At 49.4% G+C, this 22,193-nt stretch overlaps 1 protein-coding gene across 6 annotated transcripts in view; it reads left to right on the top strand.

Annotated features, from left to right (window-relative positions):
• The window catches only part of LOC144771467 (potassium/sodium hyperpolarization-activated cyclic nucleotide-gated channel 2-like), a 1,987,727-nt gene that overhangs the window by 545,208 nt on the left and 1,420,326 nt on the right, over positions 1-22,193 (top strand). Inside the window, exon 1 of one of the 6 annotated variants that reach the window (XM_078655899.1) lies at positions 282-305. The exons of the other annotated variants lie outside the window; for them this stretch is intronic. The gene's annotated coding sequence lies outside the window, so the exon portion shown is untranslated. Of the gene's footprint in view, positions 1-281; positions 306-22,193 lie in introns of those variants that run through there. 6 annotated transcript variants of the gene reach the window in all.

Below are 22,193 nucleotides of genomic sequence, written 5' to 3'. Positions count from 1 at the left end.
CATTGATATATCTAAACTTGTGAGTGTATATGTGTGCAGAGAAATGTAACTGTACTCATCCTTACTATTTTTATCATCAGAGTATTACACAAACAAACGCTGTTGATTCCGCAGAGACTCAAGACGTGGTGCCCGGCTGGACCAGGCTGAGTGAAGAAGCAGTGTTTTTCTTTTCTCTTCTTTCTCATCCACTAACTCTTCCCTTTTGGAAGATCTGCGAGTGTGACCGCGTTCTAGTCGCCGCATCAAAGAGGTATTGCGAGCATTCGTCATTCATCGCTTCTGCAGACATCCTGAGATTTCAGGTGAGTGGTCACGCCACATCCTTACATTAAGCCAAGTCGCAAGTAAACAGGGCTGCCTGGACGATGAATGTGCAAGGGGGTTCCCTAGACGCTTTAGCACAAGCCTTAACAGAAGAGGCTGAGGTTGCCCTGTCAGATTTAACCAGACTACTAACTGGCCTACAGCAGGAAGTCTCCTCCCTTAGGATAGACAACCAGGATTTGCGACTCAAATTACAAAGATAATAACCCAGAGAGAACCCAAAGGGATGGAACTAAACCCTTCATGCAGCCCCCTATGTTCAAATTTCCGCCTACTACAGCCAAATTAAGTGCTACAATTAATATGACCACACAACTCCCACGCCGGTTCCCTTGGCCCCGCCGGAAGATTCTATGGTGATACAACCAAGGTTAGAGATTTTATAACTCAGTGTAATTTGCAATTTCTGTGCCGTCCTACAGCATTTCCCAGTGATGCAGCCAAGGTGGCCTTTGTTATCAATTATCTCGGGGAACCACAGCAGCCTGGTCCATATCACTAGTAGAAGAAGATGATCCCCTGCTTTATGATTTTACTAGATTCAAGGACGCTATGCACAGACTCTTTGATAAATCTTTATTCATCTAAGCTAGCAGCAACGAATTACTCAATGTAAAACAGTGAAACAAAGATCGGTTGACCTATGACACATCATTTAGTAGACTTGTTGTAGTAACCTCTTGGCCAGAGCAGAGAAGAACATCTCTTTTTTACCGTGGGCTTTGAGATGACCTGAAGGACGTCCTGGCTTAGTTCATAGATCCTCCTACCGAGTAAAAAGGCTATTGTAGCACTGATAGGCAAAGATACCCCTGTGGAGCAAATGAAAAACTAGTTGGCTCGATAAAGTCTGAGACTGCCTTATCGAGTTCTTACATGCATGGGGTCTCACGTCATCTAGCAAACACCATGACTCCTGTTCCCCGTCATCTCACTCTCATTATAATGCTTGTTCTTTCATGACAAGCATGCAAGGTTCTGCCCGTATTACTGAATTCTGTAACTTTGGATCCAGGACTGGCCAAAATATTGGGTATACCATTAGTACGCAAAGATCAGCCGGAACCTGTTGATGGCTCCGAATTATCCTCCTGGTTAATTGTTATTCAAACTGGACCCTTACAGATGGTATTGCCAAATATGTATTAAGTTGTGGTTTTCATGATGTGTTTAGCGAACAGCAGGCCACAAGAACGCCACCCCACAGAATTTACGACTGTCAAATAGACCTGGTCCCAGGGGCTTCATTGCCCTGTAGCAGAGTATGTGGTCTATCTGAACAAAAGACAGTGTACCTCCGTGAATATTTGGATGACTGACTAGCAAGATGACAGTTAAACACCAATAGCCTCTTCCACAGATTCCTATCTTATTGGACCAAGTTCGTAGTTCCACGATCTAGACAAAACGTGACCTACGCAGTACCTATCATGTGATCTGGGTAATGGAGGGAGACAAATGGAAGACAGCGTTATGGACCAAATACAGGCTCTTTGAATAAACAGTGATGCCTTTTGGTCTGTGTAACGCCCCTGCAGCCTTCCAGTTTTTTATAAACAATGTGCTGCAGGAATTCCTTGACATCTGCGTCATCATATACAAAGATTACATTTTAATTTATTCCTCTTCCCCAGAAGATTACATTGGTCATGTTCGAACAGTCCTCCAAAAGCTCAGAGAACATCACCTATTTGCCAAATGAGAAAAATGTGTTTTCCATGCTAGAAGTACAGACTTCTTGGGATATGTCATCTCCCCTGATGACATAGCAATGGGTACTTCTAAAGTGAAAGCCATCTTAAATTGGGAAACACCAAGCTCAGTGAAAGACGTACAGCAGTTTCTTGGATTCACCAATTTTCATTGGCGTTTTATTCCTAAATTTTCACCATTGTGTCACTCATCACACGTTTGTTGAAAAAGGGCACACCTTTTCTTTGGGATTCACAGGCGGAAAGGGCATTTCAGCAACTAAAAAGACCTTCACGAAAGCCCTCCTCCTTTGGCACCCAGATCCTTCTCAGCCATTTTTTGTCGAGGCTGATGCCTCTCAAATTGCAGTTGGGGTTGCCCTTTCCCAGCGAGACCCGGAATCTGGGTGCTTCCATCCTGTTGCATATTTTTCAAAAAAGTTACTTCTGGCAAAAAAAACTATACAGTGGCCGAGAGGGAGCTCCTTGCCACTAAGCTTGCTTTCAAGAATGGCACAATCTACAGTATTTTCAAAACATCAAGGCCTTAACACCTCGTCAACTCTGCTGGTTGTTGTTCTTTAACAAATTCGATTTTGTTATTACTTGTCGGCCAGGGAATAGACAACAAAAAGCAGACATGTTAAGAGGCAAAGCCTATTATACCAACAGAACGAATAATAGGGGGGCACGGCATAGCAAGATGGCGGTGTAGACGTGTTCCCAGAAGCTCCCGTTAACTTCAGTAATCCGCAACCATCCTGAGTGTAGAAGACAAGCATAAAACTGACATGTAAAGCAGAGGGATTGTCTCACCCTCCTTGGTGCCACCCGGAATCCTATAATTGTTGAAGTGAGATGATACCCGTGGGCTGAATCGGGCAACTGCTGAAAAGACTGCCGCTTATGATCTATGTGGTGGAAGTGCCGCAGCTTGATCCGGATGGCAGCCACGGTGATACACAGAGGCTGAGACATGTAGAGTGGGCCACCGGCTGACCATGGGAGGAAAGTGACGTTGGCTACCCACAGAGCCGACTTCCCGGCTGAAGAGGACAAGCCCTCTGGAGAGTAGGTGAGGAGACACAGGTGCAATATCACTGAGCTGTTGAGACGACAGCTGCCGGCACGTGGTGGGCGGCTCCACAATACAGTGAAGCAGAGGAGACAGACGGAGGCGGGCTGCAAGGGCCGGGTGAGGTTACCCATAGGCAGCGCCGCCCCATGGATGCAAGGACTGGAAAGGAGGGCCAGAGCCGCAGGGAGAGAGGCACTTGACTGGGTGCGGAGGCGCCCGTAACCTGACGCCTTTGCTAAAGAGGACCTGTGACTCTATGTGAGATCATCACAAGCAGCCCAATTGTTCAGACCCTCTATGCATGACCCGGTGCTGCTGAAATGCTTAACACTCCCTTAGTAACTGAAGCCTAGCTTAGAAGCGTCCCGGAGTGCTGTATACGAAGAGGGGGCCAGCAAAGAAGGTACGAGACACCCTCCTGAATTGGATGTGGACACTGGCCCGCAGACAGGTAGGAGGCCAGCGCGGGCAGTGATTAACTAGTGGCCATGACACAGATGTACCAGCACTTGGTGAGCTGAGGAGAACAATACAGGCAGTGGTGGAAGCTCTGAACGAGGCTCACAAGGCAGCATAAATACCGACTGGAGCCTGGTGGTACAGGACTTCCGCACACAACAGTGGGGGAAAAGTTTGGTGTCTCCCCATATTTCGACCTGTCTAACACAAGGAGAACACTTGCATGCCAAGGAAGCAGTTGGGCATGAGAAGTGTCTGGGCGGCCTGGAGCCTGAGGTGGCAGTCCGGTCCAGGTACACGGAGTGAAGACGGGAGGCATTGCTATTTAGGAGCTGGGTCCAGAACCCCAGCTTGGCGATACAGAAGAGGCTTCCTGAAGAGTGTAGAAGTACCATGAAGTATGAATGATGAAAGAGAAGGGAGATAAGGCGGCTCAAGCCAATAAAATCTCAAACTATGCGCACCCACTCCCCCTGGACCAAGGGGCAGTGACGGCGGCCTTGGTCCACAAAACGAAGAGTGAGTTCCATCTATTGCTGATGTGCTGACGGCTATCCAGACTACGAGGAATGAGATGATCCATAAAAGACTCCGTCGCCATCAAAATGAATTTGCTCTGGTGCAATCTGAGGAAGGTTTCAGATAGGGTGACCACCACTCAATAAACGGAGGACACTCTGCAGTTGGTGCTCAAATGCCTAAAGGGAGAAGGTCACCAACCTTCAGAAGCAAGTGGTGCGCCTAGATGATCGAGCTGAAAATGAGGATGGAAGGTCAAGCAGGAACAAGCTCCAGCTTGTGGGTTTCCCCGAAAAAGCGGAGTGACCGTCTGCTGAACTGTTCCTGGAGAACTGGCTTGTTGCTGTGCTGCCCCCCTAGAAGCTGTCAAAGCTTTTTACCGTGGAGCGTGCACATAGAACACTTATCCCACTACTGAGACCAGGGGCAATGACCAGGTCTCTCATTGCCAGAGTTCTCAATTCTCATGACCGTAATTCCATCCTGCAACTTACCCAAAGCCGGGGACCGCTGGTATAAGAGGCCCACCCGATTTCCATTTACCCGACTACACGCAGCGAGTGCAGGATCAATGAAATGCCTGCAAGATTTAGACATCCAATACAGACTCCTTATTCTGGCAAAGCTGAGAGTTGAGAGCAAAGGGGAAGTACTGTTCTTCTTCTCTGCGGCAGAGGTTAGCGACTGGCTGAGCACTTGAGGCTCACTAAGAGCTTGTTTGGTGCCTTCAACGGAGATGCCCCAGGTGACGGGGTAGGGCAGGCCACCCCGGGCTCGGTGAAAGCAAACTCTTTCACAGGTCAGCGACAGGACCCGGAGCCCTAGTCGAATTAGGGTCTTTCCGGATGGAGCATTACAGGCCTCGGATGTTGTGCCGGAGTCAATGGCTTCGTCACCTAACCGACTCATAAACATTATCCCTAGCGAAGACACAGACAACTAAAGGAGGCATGCAGCTGAGGAACGAGAGACAGATAGGTGGAATTAATGGTAACGTTGTTCTAAGATACTTGGTAAGAATAAACCATTGGATGGTTGCAATGAAAAACCAGGGAACATATATATAGATGGAGGCTTCCACACAAAAACTGAAGACAGTTGACGGCGGCCTGCCCCCAGAGGCGAGTACCCGATTAAGAAGCTGGAGGCTAGCCCTTGCACATCACCGGCTGGCCAGCCACTACTGTTGGGAGGAGAGGAGAAGGGTTTTGTTTCCTAAGTCCTGGGGTTTCTCTTGTTATGGGGCGACATCTACATGCCTTTACCATGTGATGTTCAGATGGGAAGGAAAATGTTATATTGACCAAGGAGAGGGGGGGGGGGGGAGTTGGTAATATTTGGGATTGGTTCAGAGAGTCCTTCCTTCTTGAGTGTCAGACGACAGAACTTGAAACGATGGTTGCAGGGTTAAGGTTACAAGAATCGTTCGTGGCCCAATGGCCGCATTGCGACAAAATGGAACATGAGTGCACTCTATGGTGGCCACCATTATTAGGTTGATCAGATGGAATCATGGAATGTTCGAGGCATAGGTGCCTTTGAAAAACGTAGAGATGTATTTGCATACCTGAAGAGATATAAGGTCCCTGTGGCCTGCCTACCGGAATCAGTTGGGACACTATACCATGCCTGCAGAAGTGCTGGAGAGGACAATTGTATGCCACTTCATATTCTGGGTTTGCTAGAGGGGTTCTCATTTGGGTGGCGCCTGGGGTCCACTTTAAACACCTACATCACGTGGTAGAAACAGAGGGAAGATTTGTCATTCTGCATGGGTACGGAAGTGTGTATTATCAACGTATATGCCCCAACGATGATAGTGCTTCCCTTTTTCCTGCTCTCATGGAGGCAGCTTCACCATATTTGGTGGCACCAATGATGCTGGCTGGGGATGTCAATTGCGTCCTGGATGGCTTCCTTAACCGTGAACCGCTGCAACCCCACACGAAACCCAACTTGACTAGCGCAGTCCAGGATATACTAAAGGGCATGCACCTAAGGAATGTATGGCACAAGCGCCATCCAAACATTAGGCAGTTCTCCTGTCACACGCCGCCACAGGGACCTCTAGCAGACTTGATTATTGGTTTCTCGCTATAGACCTCGGTTGGAGTGTGGGTGGGATAAATTATATACCTAGATACCTATCGGACAATTCCCCTGTCCTGCTGGAGCTTGGGAGGGCAAGGGGTTAGGTCTGAGATTCCCCTGTGGCAGCTCAGTACTGGGCCCTGACAGACCCTCCATTTGTGGCCACGCTTTCCGAAGAACTAAGCCGTTTCTTTGAGGAGAACTAGGAGTCGACCTCTTATCGCACGACCGAATGGGGGCCATGAAGGAGGCCCTACTGACAAACCTCCGGAGACCAGAAAAACATCCGCACTGACAAAGTCATTGGTGTACACACAAGGAGCAACAGCGTAGACGTTGGCGAGTCATTTACAGGTGGCATATAAAGGGCGGCCTTCCTCAAATGAGGAGGCAATTCTCACCTATTTCAATACTGTCGAGATTCTCCAGCTGAAGCCTGAGGAGACTGAGGCTCCGAGTGCCCTGATTATCAAAGAGGAGTTAAGCTTTGCCATACACTGACTTAAACCGGCTAAGAGTCTGGGCTCCGATGGGCTCCCGGCAGAGTTTTATAGGCAATTTGCCCCACTACTGGCAGATAGACTCTTGGAAGTCTATAATGAGGCATTGGGAAAGGGATCTCTACGGCCCTCTGTGGGAAGGAATGGTGGCCTTGATACTGAAAAATGATAGGGATCCCAACCAACCCAGTTCTCATAGGCCTATCTTGCAATTGAATATTGATGTAAAAATACTCAGCAGGATTATGGCGGAACGTCTCCTCTCGAAGTATGGCTCATAATTTGTGGCGGTTGGCGCATGTATGGCACGCCTCAAGTTTATTGGAGACAGGCTGTGCAATAGCACTATTGCATATTGAACAAGCGTTCAACTCAGTTGATTGGCCCTATATGTGCAGGCCCTTAGACAAATTGGGGTGGGTGAGCAGTTTCTAAAGTGGGTGCAGCTGCTGTATACAACCCCTATCGCCGGATTCAGAGTTGGGATAATGGTGTCTGGTCAGCTCAATCTTTGTCGAAGCACCCATCAGGGATGCCTGCTCTCCTGTCATGAAACTCTTAGCACTCATCTGTTTGCAGCACTCTCTGGAGCAGAATTTCGAATGTTCCCAATTCCCTTCTCAGGCCTTCCCACGAACCCCAAGCCGGGCGAAAGGGGTTGGGCACAAAGAAGACTGCCTGGCTTATCTTCGGTTTTCCACACTCTCTCACACTTCCTTCTAGTCTTCTCACTTAGTTTCTCTCTTTATGTGGTGAACTTCGAAGCTCAGGTTGTCACTCTCGCTCTGTATTATAATTATTGTTCAATTAACGGAACTCTCTCTCTCTCTCAAACAGGAGAATACTTGTGGTTGTCATCTTCCGAAAGAAAAGACTCAACCTTCAAGGATTCAGCAGAACCCACTGAGGAAAGGTCTGCTGCCGCAGGCTGTTAGTGAATTCTTCGGTAATAGGGAAATTGAAAATTATACCACAGAACAAACCCTAATGTCTTCTCGACAAGAACGCAACGGTAACTACCCTGCGCCTAACAGGGCCAAAATATTCTAGTACTCACTCTGACTAGCTACAATAGGGAGCACAGGTCCTAACCTGAAGAAAACTACGGTGAAGTGCGCGGCATGGAACGCTGCCGCGGAACTTCACAGCAGCGTCGGTCCTCGGGCTTGCGAGCGACTAGACCGGCAATCATTCTGGCACACCTCCATCTTGGGCGTGATCACCCAATTGTTCGGCTTCTGGTGACGATTACCTGCGGTCTCTTGTAGGTTAATCCGGAACCCGGGATTTGTGGCACTGAGAAAATGCTGACGCTTGGAAGTGCATGAGCTCTTGCACCCCGAGCCCTGACATCTCCCCTCTACTATTTGCAGTGGTAATGTAGCCTCTGGCGGCACGTCTGTGGCCTGTGCTGGATCCTTTGGGTATTAAATTAGGGGAAAACAATCTTATAGTTTCCCTATACACAGATAACACACAGGTCTATTTAACACACCCGGAGAGCGCTATACCTCTGCTCCTAACAGAGCTGCAGCCCTTTGGTGGCATCTCAGGACTTTATCGACCCGGGAAGTCCAGAGTGATCCCCGTGGATAGATTGGCCATGGTCCCAGTATTGGAGCTGCCGCACACAGAGCTACCGTGGGTGGGAGAGGGGGCGCAATATCTGGGAATTCGCTTGGCGAATGCAGCCGCTACCTATCTCGAGCTCAATATTGGTTGGGTCATTGAAGGACTGCAAGGGTAAGTTATTTTCTGGAAGGATCTGCCTTTGTTGCTCATGGGGCGCATTTCAATCATTAAAATGATTGTTCTACTTCGCTGTCTATATGCATTGCAACACTTACTCTATATAATTCCGCGACACTACGTCCACACACTAGAGAGCATAATGGTAGACTTCTTATGGGGGAAGAAACGTAGAAGGGTGTTGCTAATAACGCTACAGAGGACGTGGACACAGGATGTTCAGCGTCATTGCCGAGACTCTAACCCAGTGCCCCAGATTCGAGGTCGACCGCCCTAGCCATTAGGCCAACTCCTCTCCCCATGAAATGAAGGCTTTTACTCCATGTCCCCCTGATGTGGTGGTGTGCAAGAGTTTACTCTATCACAATGAACAATTATACATCCCCAGTCAAGAACTGCAAGAAACAGTAATAACTTGGGACCATAGTTCTTGCAGGACACATGGGAGAAAAGAAATCCCTAGAATTATGTAAACGCTGGTTTTGCTGGCCTACGCTGTCACAGGATGTTAAAAACCATATAGAGAACTGTCCCACGTGTATCCAAGCAAAAGCACAGCAAACTGCACCATCTAGTCTTTTACACCTATTACCAATTCTACCAACCCCATCGCGTACAATCAGCATGGATTTTATAACAAATCTCTTACCCTTGCTCATGGTCCCTTGCTCATGATCACACAGTCATTTGGGTGGTAGTGGTTTATCTGACCAAGATGGCACATTTTGTCCTGTTAAAAGTCAGTCCCACTGCCAAAACACTAGTCACACTATTCATACAACATATTGTACGACTCCTTGGGCTACCTTCCACAATTATCTCTGATGAGGGACCCAGTTTGTATCACAATTCTTTCAGGTTTTGTGCTCTACCTTTGAAGCTGACGTTCGGTTATCCTCTGCATATCACCCCCAAACCGACAGACGAACAGAACGCACAAAACAATCCTTAGAACAGATTCTGTGGTGCCTTCTTGCCACTTGGTCTTCTGACTGGGATACTGCTTTACCACTGGTTGAGTGTGTGTACAACAATAGTGATCATACAGGGGCGTGGTTAGCCAGATAAGATGGCTGAAGCAAGTCTTTAGCGCTCCGTCCACACTGCCTCGTTTATCCTGTGAAATCATCGGGTGTTAGGGTTACTGTACAAAATTATTCTCAACCCCGCTCTGACTCATAAATAATAATGTTGGTCTCTGTATTGAATACCCTGTCAGATACTCATATATAATAATGTTGGACCCTGTATTAAAACCCCTGTCAGATAATGAATAGATCTACCTTCTGTATTTGCCAGTGCTTGTTCCTTACCAGGGTTTGTTTTTGCTGAACTGTCAGGCCATCATTAAAGGAGCACTCGGGTGTTAAACTTAATTAGCATAAACTGCACGTTGTCAGAATAGACAGTTGGACAAAGATCACACACGTGCATTGCAATCTCTCCTTCGCCTTGTGAAAAGGCTCCACCCTCCAGTTGTAATATAAAAGCCCTGACAGAGAGTGCAAAGGCGCTTATGCTCAAATTTGTCTTCCTTACCTGAAGTCCGGGATCCTTCTTCCAGCGAGTCCTCCTTTGGGGCCTCTTCCTTCGTGTCCGGTCAGGCGACATTCCTCTTCCCCTCACATCGCGGAAACGTTTTCTTTGGCTTCTTGGGTCCTCCAGAAATCGCGCTCCAACCTGCAACGAAAGTAAGGTTGCAGACTAAAAAGAAACACACGCTTACCGCACGCACAGAAAACAAGTAAGTTGACTTGTAAACAATTTAACCTAATCAACCTAATCCTTTTTTTGAAGAAATGTGAATTGTGTTTAAAGGTGAAAAATACTTTTTGACAGTTCAAGAATAAACGAGAAAGCATACTCAAAGTATTTTTGTTGGCACATATGATTGCAAGCAATCGTGTATGGAGATATAAATCAAGTTAAAGAGAAAGACTGTTATTTACCTTGAAGTGCAGAAAGAGGAACTTCAGGAAATCATTCATGCTGCAAGATAAAACTGAAAATTAGAATTGTAATAATTACTTCTGATATAAACAGTTTATTAGTGAATTTCCTTTTCTGTAAAAACAATATCTTGGAATTCACACTTTTTACCCTAGGTACATGGATCACTAATGTTTTGTGAAATGTTATTATTTCTTTGTACAGGTTTGTCATTTTTAAAAACTGCGTCTTGTCAAAAATTAAGATTCTGGTGGAAACATAACCAGAAGGGAAATATACATTACTTTATTTTGTGGTGCATAGATAGCATATGAGCGCAAAGGACAATAGCTAATTTTTCTTTCTTTGGTTATTTATTCTTTGTGATTAGAGACACAGTCCTTAGATGTCAGGATTTCCTAAGCAAGCGAAGCAGAATCTTGGAGTGTCTCTTTCTGTTTATTATTTTATCCCAATTCCCCTTTCCCTTGGGGTTTTAGTCTTGTCTGGCTGTATTTCATATTCAGTCATTCAGGAGTAAATTCTTCAGGGCAGAAGAGAAAAATCTCCTCGTCTCTCAAGTTGAACCCCCTGGATTTTCAGGTGAGTGAAGGCTACAACATCAGGTGATCCTGCCCCGCGGCACTGCAGTGTGGCGGAACCAATAGCGGACACTTCAGTGCAGCTGGTGTCCGAAAATGAGGGATATTACGCTGCGTGCACCGCAGCAACGGGCGCACTCTAACAGAGGGCTAGACGATGCAGCGCGCGCCCCTAGGTGAATGTTGTGGGTGAAAGTCGACCCCGGGCACCCCATCGTGACACGCCACAGCAGGGAGTGATGCGCGCCTGTAGCCAAAAACAGCGACTCACCGGAGATCAGCGGTGAGAAGAGCATGCTAAGAGGCATGAGGTGAGCAGGACGCCGAAGGAGATCAGGTGCCACCGATGGCATTCCCTGTGCTGAGCGTGAAAGCCAGGCCGCAAGACTTCAGGTGCGGGTGTGGGGCGGCCGCCGCATGAGAACACGGCACTGTGGTGCGAAGACTGGATACGTCTAGATGCTGCACGACAAGTGCAGTGCCCCACCACAAGGATGCGGCCCCACAGTGGCCTGTGGCAGCCGCAAGCACTAACACAGCTCCAGCAGTTGCGGGCAGAGGGGGAAGAGCACTGCCAGGAGGTGGCTGCCCTAGACACCGCGCATCTGGCGTACAGACAGGGAAGCGCTTGGGGCGTGGTGGGCAAACTGCCCCAGACAGCAAGGGTCAAACGTGGACAACAGCCCCAGTGAAATAGCTAGGAAACACGATAGGAGCTGGCTCGGGGTCTCCTTCATGGCAAAATAAAAGCGAGGAGAGATGCGCAGGACTAGGAATTGGCTGACTAAGGCCCAGCGGGCATAGAAAGGTGCGACGAAGCGCTAAGGGGGCAGAAGGGCGGCCACAGCAGGCAAGAACCCGGCAGAGACAGGTGCTGGTTGTAACACTGCTCACGAGAACATGTGAAAGGTGGAGTGTGTGAGCCCTCTGGGGCATGCAACCCTTCTCGGCCCGACCCAACCACAGGAGAAGAAGAGCAAGTGTGTCCACAGTGTCAAGGACCAATGCCAGGGCCCTATAGAGCCAACTCGCAGAACACGAGAGGCGAAACGTGATGTGAAGTAAACGGGCACACCAAATTGCACAGCTGGCCTGAGACTGTCGGACCTCGGATGAATTAGCTAGGTATACAAATACTCCCCTCCCAAGAGACCAACCGTGCATGGAGGCGCATTTGGGAGAATAGGCTGACTGGCATGGATACAGTGCGAACAGGCGACAAGACAAGACCGCTAGGTGGGAAGTTCCTAAGAAGCCAGGAGCTCCAGCAACAGAGGAGGCCCCCACTGGAGGACTGGGGCGCACCATTTGCAGCTGCGGACATTACAGTGGACACAATCTTGCCCCTTGAGAACAAGCAGCAAATCGGAGGCACAGCAGCAAGCACAACAAGGACACCGGCAGTTCTGTAGGACAACAACTGGCATTTGTCTTTGGGACAGACGCCTTCCACTTGGCAATGGGTGGCGGCTCCCCTGGGACAAACAACATCTGTGACACAGTCAACAGGAGAAGTGGAGAACCCTTCCTGGGAGGACAGCAGGGCCCTGAAAACCTAGGCAGTCGCAATATATTGCTGAGAGATGCGCAGGCGGCGTCAGGGCACCGTGGGGGCCTCTCGGTTAAGCGGCAAGAACAAGTAGCTGGCAAGCACACTGTGGACGCCTTGCTCTCTGTGCGGCAGTGACCTGCCTGGACCCTCGGTTCTTGTCATAGCTACTGACCCTGAAGCGTAAAATCAGCATTAAGAAACGCATTCGAATGAGGTCCCTAATCACTGATAAAGCTCACCTTTCTAAATGTAGACACGCATGGGCAATAATGAATTCCAATGGGCTGGCCTCTCCTTCTTCTTATCTGTCCTGCACTTATCCCCTGCACTTAAAACCTAGCTTTATGGCTCTTAGATTGGATGACTGGCAATTTTGAAAGGATTTACCCTTCTGGCGCCGAACGTCAGAGGATCTATTGTGCAGAGGGTGTGGCAAGATGGCTGAAACTCTGGAGCATGTAGTATGTCTTTGCCCCGCTCTACTGTCACAGCGCAGACTAAAATTGAAAACTGAGTGGAACAGGCTGGGAATCCGGACCCGTAGACAGGCAATTATCGCAGCTCTGACTCCTGAAAATACAGCTTTAAACATAGGCCTTACAATTTTCATTCGTTATGCATATCGTAATTTCACTCAGTAATCGGAAGGGCCTGTCAATGCTTTTTTAAAGAAACCAACATGGGACAAAGCTAGATTTTAGTACCAATATTGATACATTTTTCTTTTTCTTTTTCTTTCTCTTTTTAAAAAAAAGCAGTTCCATCACATTTGAGTTATTTTAACTGTTTATTTATGTATAAGCCTGTATGTACTCCACTTTTATGATTATAATTTTTTTTAATCAAATAAAGTATCATCAACTGTGAAGCGTACCTGCATGCCCAACGCGCAACAACTGGTCATGGGGCACCTCAGAACTAACACACAGCAAGTAGCAGCACAACTCAAGGCGCAAGACAATCAGCGCATGGAAGTGGAGGGCAACAGGCGAAGCTCCAAACACTGCGATCTCAACAAAGCTAGACACAGTACCGGCGGCAGTATAAACAAGAAAAAGAAATGGCGGCCGCAAAGCTCCGCAAATTACGGATTCGGGGGCGTGTTTGGCGTTCTGAGTGACAGATGACATCACAGTCGAAAGAACTCAAAAAAACACGCCCCCGAATCCGAAAGAGACGGGGCTTTATTGGAGTGACTCCCCTCTCCTCCAATGGCTGGCCTCCGTTTAGGAAGCCAGCCAATGGAGGAGAATGGAGGAGAGAGGCGGGTTCCAAGCCCCCTAACTCCAAAACATAAAATCTTCAGGACTCCGCCCTCACTGCTTCGCAGTGCAACAGTCCCTCGACCTAAAAATCAGCACAGTCCTAGAACATACTTAGAGTTCACTGGAGGCAAGGATAGACAAGGTTGCATCAGACTTCACCTTGCTGAAAAGCAGATCACCGGAAATCTGGCGAGGAAATCCAAACTAACGACCAAGCCCTGGCAGAATTGAAGCTAATCACGTACAGCCATGCATCGACACTGGTGGACCTCATACATAGAATGGACACCCTGGAGAACTGTCTGAATGACGCGGAGGATTGCTCGAGGCGCACAAACATACGAGTGGTGGGCATTCCTGAGGGCTAGTAGGGGCAAGACCCAGTGGCATTTGTAGAACAATGGCTGCAGGACATCCTCCCAGACAATGTATTCTCAACACATTTCGTAGTGGAGCAGGCCCACAGGGTGCCGGCTCGGCACCTACCCCCAGGGGCAGGACCCAGGCTGCTGCTTTTCAAACTCCTCAATTACAGGGACGGAGACACCGTACTGAGGAAAGCATGTAAACTCATTGAGGTACGAATGCAGAACCAATTGGTGATGATGTTCCCAGACTACACAAGACTACACAATACAAGTTAAAAAAAGACAGGGCTCTTATCTTGAAGTTAAGCAACAGCCATGCTCCTTGAACATACAACACTCTCTCATGTTCCCAGCGAAGTTGCGTGTTGCCTTCGGCCAAACAAAATTCTTGAAAACTCCATCCGAGGGCTGATACTGGCTAGAGGAAATAGGCCGACTGACAAGGCCTAGACCACAGACAAGCGGGCAGCCGCTCTGACAAAGCAGAAGAGGTTATCAGAGTGGAAGGGTGAAAAGCCCCAAACAGTCCCATCTGCAGGCAGCAATACCAGTTATGGAACAGAGGGAGATGGAATGCCACGAGGCCCTCAATGCAGTGTCTGCTATGCAGGCCCACTCTCTGATCCTTGATTCTGAGACGCGCACCCCTCAGTCCTGCAGCTGGGTTGGATCGTCGCCGGCGAGGTCCGAAGACCACGAATCCCTCCAGCTAACAGACATCATCCTGCATACTTCTGACGAGATAATTTGAACATTGAACAAATACTTGCTGTAGAGTACCCTTTTATTATAAAAATCTCCACTAACAGGTTTTCATATGTGTACTGCGCCTTTGCAAACACACTCCTCACCACACTGCACATCCACCCAATGCATTGACTAACAGGCATGTCTAGCATAAAGAATCTTGCTTTGCTCCCCCAGTTGCGATGTAGACTGTACATCACGCGCTCACGGCGCTGCGGGCTGGATAAATCACCACAATATTCACTTCTCCGGTAGACACCGGGGCAAGTGACACATCGCACAATCACACAGCGCACGACCCCATAGTTAAACATGTTACACACACCAGTTGTCACTATTTGGCCCCATAGTTTGGACGAGCATCGGCTACATAGTCGCTCTCATGGCGTTAAGTGTCCTTTTGACACACCTTCAACCCCTTTTCAGTTCACCCTAACTCTAAAAACCCTGGCTGGAGCCCCTGATAGTGTGGACAACTGCAACCCCCTCACACAGGGGACCATAAAAACGCACTCATGGCGTAAGTTAACGTAACTTCAAATGTGAGGGGCATGCACACGACAACCCGTAAATATTCGGTACATGCGTACCTGTGGCGCAGGTGCGCCCAGATCGGTTTCCTGCAAGAAACACACATTACCCAGACTGAGGTAGAGCGCCTCCGTAAACGCTGAAGAGGTCAGGTGTATAGCACAAATTACTCATCCCAGGCACGAGGAGCACTGATATGGGTTGAGGCGGTGACCCCCACACTGTAGAATAGGTGGCAGTAGACCCGGATGGAAAGTACATCTTCGTGAAAGGTAAACTGAATGGGCAGGCACTGCTCATGGGCTTGGTGTATGCGCCAAATGTAGACTAAGCCGCGTTCCTCCACAAACTCACAAAAGTGCTCACTAGAGGCAGTGGACTCCCCTGGATTATAGGGGGAGACATCAATGTAGTTCTAGATGTACACTTAGACAGGTCATATCCTCCCCTTGCACGCACAAAGGCAATCTCCGACGCCTAAATTTTGCAGGAGTGGCTCATGAACTTGACTTTAATAGATATATGGCACGCCCACAACCCCATGGCACGCATATACTCATTTCACCCTCCTGTCCACGCCCTACAAATTAGACTTGACCGCTTCGTTGGGTCACCCGCCCTGCTTCCATTTGTAAAACACACCGAATACCTGGGGCGAACGCGATTAGATCACAATCCCCAGCTTCTACAGCTCACATGGGACACAGGACGGCCTCAAATCCCCACATTGCGCCTGCAGCCATCGGCTCTGGAAAACCAATCGTTTTGCTCCTCGCTAGGGAAGGCAATATTAGATCACTTTGAAAACAATGACCACTCCGCAGATGACCACCTCCTCGAAGGGGACGCCTTTAAGAAAATGCTCAAAGGGCATTGCATGGGGGCCAATTGGAAGATACGCATAAATCGAACTGTTGCGCTCGGGAAACTAGAAGTGAGGTTACTGATGTATGAGATGCAACAGTTGGAGGGGAACACAAACACATTAAACTCCCTAAGAGCGGAAAACGCAGACCTGCTAGAGCAGCTCAGATGCCACAAATACACGGCACACTCTGCACGCACACACGCTAACTCATATCGCGCAGGAAGAATGCTAGCGAGGCTACTGTTTCAAGACCAGATGCACCATCCCAGAACCGCCCTAAAAACAGAAACGGGCTCAATGGTGTACCCCCAACAGGAAATACACAAGGTAATGATGCAGCACTATGCTGAGCTATCCCAATCCAAGGCTCTCCAGATGGGGAGCCAAATCGCTGCATTCTTAGAGTCAATACACCTCCCAGAAGTCATAACAGAGCAAAGAGAGGAACTTAATGAGTCCCTCACACTTGAGGAAATCTGTAGTGCAATTATGGTGCTGGCGAAAGGGAAACCCCCAGGCCCAGACGGATCCCCAGCGGAATTCTATAAAGCCTACGCCAGGCTACTCATTCCCTACTTGCATGAACTGTACACAACAGCCATAAGCAAACAGAGCCTCCCCTCAACCATGAAAGAGGCTGTCATACCTCTACCGAGGGCGCAGGAACGACGAAGACAGGAAAACACACAGCGCATCCACCGCGGACTACACTTCCGGGTTCGCAACACCGGAAAGAACTACAACTCCCGTGAGGCGATGCGCGGCTCATGCGCACTACACACGGGTAGTACTTAAGGAATGGCAGCGCCCGCGGACACTGTTGATTATTGCTGGCGCTACGCATGAAGCTTCGCTGCAAGGTAAGAGACGGCGTTCTCCTGCGCTTGCTTTCTGGTTCTAGATAGGGGAAGCTCAACCCCCCTACTCAGCTGTTACCAAGTCAGAGTTCGGCACCTACCACACGCGCTGCGAACACTTTGAAACCAACAGAGCCTACCTGCGCTGTGAGAGCTCACCTTCAGCAGCACGCAGGTGACAGGCTACTCTAAGAGCACTGGGAGCAAACCGAACTGTAACCGCTCCAGACCTAACATTGAACACTGGGGAGCGAGTGCCTTAACTGCTCTCTCGGTGTTGTGAACTTGTGTACCCTCTGGGTTCGGAGAGCAGTTTGAACTATACTGCATCACGCTCTGGGGGGAGCTAGTGACTGAACTACGCTTCCTGCCTAGCGCACTAGTTACCAGGAGGTTACCTGGCATATGGGCTGACTTTCATTGGGTCCACAAGCCCCTGGTGAAGCTAACCAGAATTACTGTACCCTTCGTTGGTGAGTGCCAGGACTGGCATTCGTGCGGGGGACGGTTTGAGACCGGAAGGTCGATTGGCATTGTCGGCCATTGTTGTGTGCATTGCCCTCCGTTGGGGAGTGTCCGGACGGGCACTCATGCGGAGGACGGGTCCAGGAGGAAGTTCACTATAGGGTGGTGTTAACCCTTTGTTGTGCTGCTAGGGAGTAGTATCCCTCTATTGAACCTTATGCTTTCTTAGTAAAGAACCTTCAACCCTTTACCTTGAACTGAGTCTGCTTTCCTACAGTATCGGAGCGCCCTAGGTAAACTAGAGGTTACACCCAATCCTGAGGGCGATCAGGGATTACAAAATAATCAACCCTAACAGTCTAATCAGCCTCCCGGTTGGGTGAACAAACATGGCGGATATGGACGATGTATTGGCGGCCCTTCAGGCAGTTCAGAACGAGCTAACGGCCTCAAGGTTGGAGACGGCGGACATACGGGCCAGAATGGAGCTCAGTCAAAGGAACCCGTTTAACGCTGGTACGCCAGTGGTGACTCAGCCAGCTGTAGTGGTGGTGGAGTTGCCTGTGTCTATACCGCTTGCTACCCCCGAAAGATACAGCGGTGATCCGAGCACAGTGCAAGTATTCCTTAATCAAGTAGCGCTGCATTTCTCCTGCAAGCCAAGGTCGTTCCCCACGAACCAGGCGAGAGTCGCCTTTTTGATTTCTTATCTTGCCGGGAACGCCGCACAGTGGGCAGTGCCTCTAGTGAGCAGAGACGATCCCCTCATTCACGACTGGGACACGTTCCAGGAGGAATTCATTAAGGTGTTCGATAGGAGAGCCGATTCGTATACAGCAGACAGAGAGCTGCTAGAGCTACGCCAAGGCAATAGCGGGCTGGTACAGTATATGAACTCATTTCGAAGACTGGTGTCGGAAACTAAGTGGCCAGATGAGAAGCGGGCTGCGCTCTTTCATCAAGGCTTGAGTGAAGAGCTGAAGGATGTGGTAGCCCAAATCGACCCCCAACCTGCCACGTGCGAAGCACTCATCAGTCTGGTCCTTCGACTCGACCACAGATTAGGGGAACGCCGTGGGGATCATAAGAAAAAGGAGAAAACCCTGCCAATACACTTCTGGAACCACCGAAACACCCCACCCAGTACGAACCGAGCCCATGGAGGTAGGGGCCGTAAGGGCCAGCCTAACGGCCACTGAAAGAGAATCACGCCACAAGCAAGGCCTGTGCTTGTATTGCGGCAAGAAAGGCCACTTTGTGAGAGAGTGCCCGGTTAAACCGAAAACTAGTCGCTTCAAGGGCCCAAGAATAACAGCCGCGCCTATAGACAACCCTGCGGAAAACTGAAGAGCTCCAGGAAGAAAGAAGGGGATTCCGGGAGCCGTTGTTTGATCCCTTCCGTACACCTTGAAATGTTGCCCAAACCTAGACACATGTTCATAACCATTCAACTACAAGTCAAAGGGGAGTGGTTTCCGGTAGAAGCCATGGTGGACTCGGGTGCCACGGGTCTCTTCATGGATGCAGAAAAGGCGAGAGAACTCGCTCTACAGCTTCTACCTAAGACAGTGGCTGAGGACGTCTTTGCAGTAGATGGTAGGCGACTGGCCTCTGGACCCATCAGTCAACATACAGGGAACATCAGAACACGCTACGGGAAAGAACATACGGAAGTCATCGACTTCAATATCATACCAGCCCCTCAATACGGGGTAATATTGGGGTTGCCGTGGCTCCAGAAACACAACCCTTCGATAGACTGGTTATCCAATAGCATAAGCATGACGTCTGGTTACTGTGCCCGCAACTGCGGGGTGTCTGTTTCCACTCAGGAAGAAAAGTACGCGATACCGCATGTCGTTGCCACAGCAGCAGAAAAACGAGTGGAATTACCCGACGCATATCAGGCCTTCGCCGACGTGTTCAATAGCACACAAGCCGAAGAACTCCCACCGCATCGAATATACGATTGCCAAATAGACTTGGTCCCGGGGGCAAACGTACCGAGCGGAAGACTGTACGCACTGTCTGAACCAGAGAACGTACACCTGCGGGAATACATCGACACCATGTTACGTCTAGGGTTCATACGCCCATCAAAATCACCGGCCGCCTCTCCCGTGTTCTTCATCCCCAAGTCCAATGGGGAACTCCGCGCTTGTGTGGACTTCCGAGCCCTCAATGCCATCACGGTAAAGAACCGTTATCCCTTGCCGCTTATCAATGTTCTGTTGGAGCAAGTGAAAACGGCCAAGATATATACCAAGCTGGACTTGAAAGGGGCATATCACTTAGTGCGAATGAGAACAGGGGATGAATGGAAAACGGCATTCAAAACACGATTTGGGCTGTATGAATACCTAGTAATGCCATATGGCTTGTGCAACGCCCCTGCGGCCTTTCAGTTCTTTCTGAACGATGTCCTTCGGGACATGCTGGACGTGTCAGTAGTGGTATATATAGACGATATATTGGTATATTCCGATAACGAAACAGAACACGTTCAGCATGTTTCTAATGTTCTACAAGTCCTGCGAGAACACCTGTTGTTCTGTAAACTCAGCAAGTGCGACTTCCACGTCACAACAGTGGAGTTCTTGGGAGTGATGCTGAGCCCTGAGGGTCAGACGATGGCAGATCGAAAAGTAAAAGCAATAAACGAATGGCCCACGCCTCGGAACGTCAAGGAAGTGCAAAGTTTCATTGGCTTTGCCAATTTTTATAAGCGTTTCATAGATGGCTTTTCGGGATTGGTGGCCCCGATCACCCACTTACTGAGGAAAGCGCATGTCTTTCTATGGACCCCCGAAGCTGAGACGGCCTATCTGCCTTAAAGAAGGCCTTCGGGACGGCACCGGTGTTGGCACACCCGAATACGGATCTACCTTTCATAGTGGAGGCGGATGCATCAGACGTGGCTCTGGGAGCCATTTTGTCTCAGCGGCAACAGATCTCTGGTGAGCTGCACCCTGTGGCATTCATGTCTAGGAAATTGAACGAAGCTGAACGCAACTACCACATAGCCGAGAAAGAACTGCTGGCTATCAAGGACGCCTTCTCGGAATGGAGACATCTGCTGATGGGGGCCAAACATGTGGTCACTGTTTTCACGGATCACAGGAACCTCCAGTTCATGACTGCGGCCAGACAACTCTCCCCCAGGCAGATGCGGTGGATGCTCTTCTTCTCTGGGTTCAATTTCACCATCACCTATCGACCTGGAGCGGAAAATCGTAAAGCGGACGCTCTCTCTCGCCAGTCCTCGGTGTCTTCGCTCATCCCTGCACCGGTGGCCTCCATCATCCAACCCGAGAAGGTAATCGGGGCAATCCAACCCGTTGCTTTCCTGAAAAGGGTGCAGATAGGAGCTCGAACTCAAGAGTGGCAAACGTGGCTGAGACATCACCCTGAGTGGCAAATGAAGGACGGTATCCCTATGAAAGGGAGTAGCATGCTGCTGCCTAACCTACAACTGCGGAAACAAGCGTTCAAATGGTGCCATGAATCGCCAAGCGCCGGACATCTGGGATCCGAGAAAACGGGAGAATACATCCTGAGGACCTTCTGGTGGCCAAGTCTTCGCCGGGACGTGGAGGCATGGGTTGCGTTATGTGAGGTATGCGCTTCCATGAAAGCAGATCACAGAAAACCCCAAGGCCTGCTGCAGCCTCTTCCAACGCCTGATAGACCATGGGAATGCATTTCTTTGGATTTTGTAGTAGGGCTCCCGGTGGATCAGGGGATGACAACGGTTCTGGTGGTGGTAGATTACCTCACCAAGATGGGTCACTTCATAGCATGTAAGAAAGTACCAACGGCCGGGAAACTGGCCTACTTGCTGTTGAAAGAGGTGGTACGGATTCACGGATTGCCCAGAGTGATAGTGTCGGACAGGGGGTCACAGTTCACGGCACGGTTCTGGAAAACCTGGTGCTCCTCCCTACACGTCAAGTCTGCTCTGTCCACCAGCTACCATCCGCAGACCGATGGTCAAACCGAGAGGCTCAACCAAACACTTAAACAATACCTCAGGTGTTACATCGATCAGGGGAAAGAGGAATGGGTGGAACACCTGTGGCTTGCCGAAATTGCGTACAACAATGCCACGCACAGCTCCACGAAGGTGCCACCGTTCTACGGCAACTATGGTCATCATCCCAGGTTTCTCCCATTGGCACATCCAACAAGGGACAGGAGGTTGCCTGAGGCTAACAGGAGAGCGGCCCATATGAAGGAACTGGTGGGGCATACTCAAGAGTGTCTGGCCAAGGCCAAGGACAGGTACAAAACCCAAGCGGATAAACACCGGAGGCCTGGTCCGTTGTACAAGGCGGGAGACTACGTATGGGTGTCTTCTCGCAACATGCACTTCAGGAAACATAGCATGTTTCACCCTAAATACATTGGTCCGTTCCGCATCGAGAAGTGCATCAGTCCTGTGAACATGAGGCTGTCCTTGCCCTCCTCTATGAGGATACATCCTGTCTTCCACATATCCCTTTTGAAGCCCTCGGTGTCCTCTAGGCCCCATGCTCCCGTGGTGGTTCAGATGGAGGACAACCGGGATTACGAAGTAGAGGGTATCCGTGATTCAA

Source organism: Lissotriton helveticus, chromosome 8 (genome assembly GCF_964261635.1).
Source record: "Lissotriton helveticus chromosome 8, aLisHel1.1, whole genome shotgun sequence".
Classification (NCBI taxonomy): domain Eukaryota; kingdom Metazoa; phylum Chordata; class Amphibia; order Caudata; family Salamandridae; genus Lissotriton; species Lissotriton helveticus.
This window is presented reverse-complemented; position numbering and strand designations above follow the sequence as displayed.